Source organism: Perissodus microlepis, chromosome 23 (assembly GCF_051167445.1).
Source record: "Perissodus microlepis isolate ML-2025 ecotype Zambia chromosome 23, ASM5116744v1, whole genome shotgun sequence".
Classification (NCBI taxonomy): domain Eukaryota; kingdom Metazoa; phylum Chordata; class Actinopteri; order Cichliformes; family Cichlidae; genus Perissodus; species Perissodus microlepis.
The window spans coordinates 4702946-4705635 of NC_140482.1; the positions used below are offsets into that span (position 1 = coordinate 4702946).

General features: G+C 41.9%; 1 non-coding gene across 1 annotated transcript; it reads left to right on the forward strand.

Annotated features, from left to right (window-relative positions):
- Nucleotides 1–2134: 2134 nt before the first annotated feature.
- On the forward strand, nucleotides 2135–2253 carry LOC146360796 (5S ribosomal RNA). Its single transcript, XR_014799610.1, has one exon. It is a non-coding gene; the product is annotated as a 5S ribosomal RNA (ribosomal RNA).
- Nucleotides 2254–2690: the final 437 nt, after the last annotated feature.

A 2690-nucleotide genomic window follows, 5' to 3' on the forward strand; every position in this document is an offset into this window, starting at 1 on the left:
AAGGTATCTTTCCGCATCCTTATGAGACGCTCCAGATTCCCATTTGAAAACAACCGAACGCTGCTCGCAGCAGTAACACACACTTGGAGCAGAGGCTCCTAACATTAACTCTATCCATAACTTTAACCTTAACCCTATCAGGTAGTGTTTTACAAAGCGATTCATGATTAGAACAAAAAACACATTTACACATACCGATGATTTGTCACATAGCATCGTTACCTGTTGGGATGAGAACGTGTTGTTTCCAGAACACCACAAATTGGGGTTTCTGTAGCTCAGGTAGGAAACCTGCTAATCAGAAAGTTGCTGGTTCAATCCCCGCCTGCTCCAGCCTGCATGCCAAATATCCTTGGGCAAGACACCAACCCCAAGTTGCTCTCCGATGCATCCATCGGGAGGATGAATGCGTATTACTGTTAGATAGAAAGCACTTACAGAGAAAAAGCATAGAAAAAAGTGAGTGCATGAATGAGGCAAGTTGTAGAGAGTAGAAAAGTTTTATACAAGAACCAGTTCATTTACCGTTATATTTTAGTTTTATTTTCAGCTCTGTACTTTTTACATGTAATATTGATTCATTAGATTGACTACATGTATTACACCTAACTTGCGGACAGCAAATTTAAATAACTGTAATAATTTATTTTCAGCATCTGAAATATTTATTTAGTTTGTTTTTTGTTTTCTTTTTGGCTCCTGATATTAGTCAACTACTATTTGTCAATGTTGAACTAATAATGAATCTAAGAAAAGGTATTTGTCACGGTTGGCCAGCGTCAACCGTGGGGATGTGAGGAAGGAGGAGCCAGGCACGGAGCTCTGAATGCAAGCAGTGCGTTTATTTACAGTGAATGGAAAATAACAATAAATCCGCAGTGCGTTCCCGACTCCCGTGAAATGTCCTCTTCCCAGTGCTAGTGTTCCTTGTCTCCGCTCCTCAGTGTCTGAGCACCCCGTGCTCGCTGCCCTCTCGTCTCCACGCTTCTCCTGGGGAGATAACAAACAGGCAGCCGTAAGACACATACAATGCGGCAGACTATCCGTACTGACTGGCCGAGAGACTAACGTGAAGTCACGCAATGATCCAGCGTCAGAGAGAGCGCCACCGCATTCTTAAGTAGCTCCTCCGACAAGGCTTGATCAGCTGTGTGATGGTCTTCAGGTGTGGCCAACCACCTGGCAGGGCCACACCCACCAGGCCTGAAGGATGCAGTTAGGAAATAGCTGTCACAAAAAAATGTTATCTTCATACACGTCACGGCTGTGTAAGCACTGATATTGATAATAGATGTGATCACAAAGAGACAACATTTTTGCTAAATGTAATTATTATATTAGAAATTTATAAAACTTGTAATTCGAATTTTTCCAAATGAGAACATATACCTTTTTTTGCTTTACTGATCAGTGTTTGGTTGGTTAACTGCAGGTGTTCAGGCACGAGTCCGTATTCTGGAAGAGCAGGTGGTGAAGATGACTTCAGCGACTGAAATGCCCTGAAGGTGGAATTAAAGATAAACTTTATTTGAACATAAATCAGTAAAGACAGGCCTCCATCCTGACATGCAGTACTTGCATTACATATGTATGATATGCATCCTCACAGAAGCCAGATGATGCCAGCATGTTTTTTAAGCCAATGTCTGGATATGAGTATATGTGAATGTGAGTATAAGTGTGGCAGGCGAGTAAGTTCTCCCTCTTTCTTGGAAGTATACAAAAGCCAACGAGTTCTTACCGAATGAGAAGTGAAGCCTGGAGATGAGCAGAGATCAAGTCAAGTGCAGTTCAGACACGCTGTTAAGCGAAAGCACACCTCAGAAACGGCCTTTTTATACATGCTGTAACGACACATACACGCTTACGTTTTTTGTTTTCTATATTTAAGTTAAAATCTCCAAACCACAAAAATGTTGGACTTCCAAATCGTCCGAACACACTGTGTGCTCTCTGTCACTTTTACACTGTGCTGTAATCAACGAACATGTCTTCTTATCGCGATGTTACTGCGAGAAAATCATTTGTGCAGCTCAATGTTGTCGCTGTAACATATGACGTTTAGCACAATAATATATATCAAACTGTGTGACATTTGCCACCGATAAAAGGTCTTTTTGACAGCTTTGCTTTCGCTTACGGCCATACCACCCTGAACACGCCCGATCTCGTCTGATCTCGGAAGCTAAGCAGGGTCGGGCCTGGTCAGTACTTGGATGGGAGACCGCCTGGGAATACCAGGTGCTGTAAGCTTTTGCACTTCAACACACAAACTGCAGAGGGCGCTAAAACTGTCACTACTCCTTCCTTCTCTCTCTAGTTTCTTCCTGCTTTCTTTTAAGCACAAAAGCGCCTCGCTGACCATTTCCCAGGTGCTAATTACAGACCTCTCATAGGGAATATTTCCTTTTGACAGTAACAGCCATAAAACCTAATACAGCACCTCACTGTCAATAACTGATTAAACGGACAAAACACATTTACTAGGGAGCCAATAAGATGGAGACATAGTAAGTTAGAGAGAAAAAAAGCCAAACAATATGTGGCAAGTGGAATTTAATCTAATTATAAAAACAATCAAACAGTTTTGGTTCATAGTTAACAGAGACTTGCAGGAAAAACACCACATCACATTCATATAAATACACAGATCTGACAGACTTGTGCGGGCACAAAGTGAAGGAAGTGTT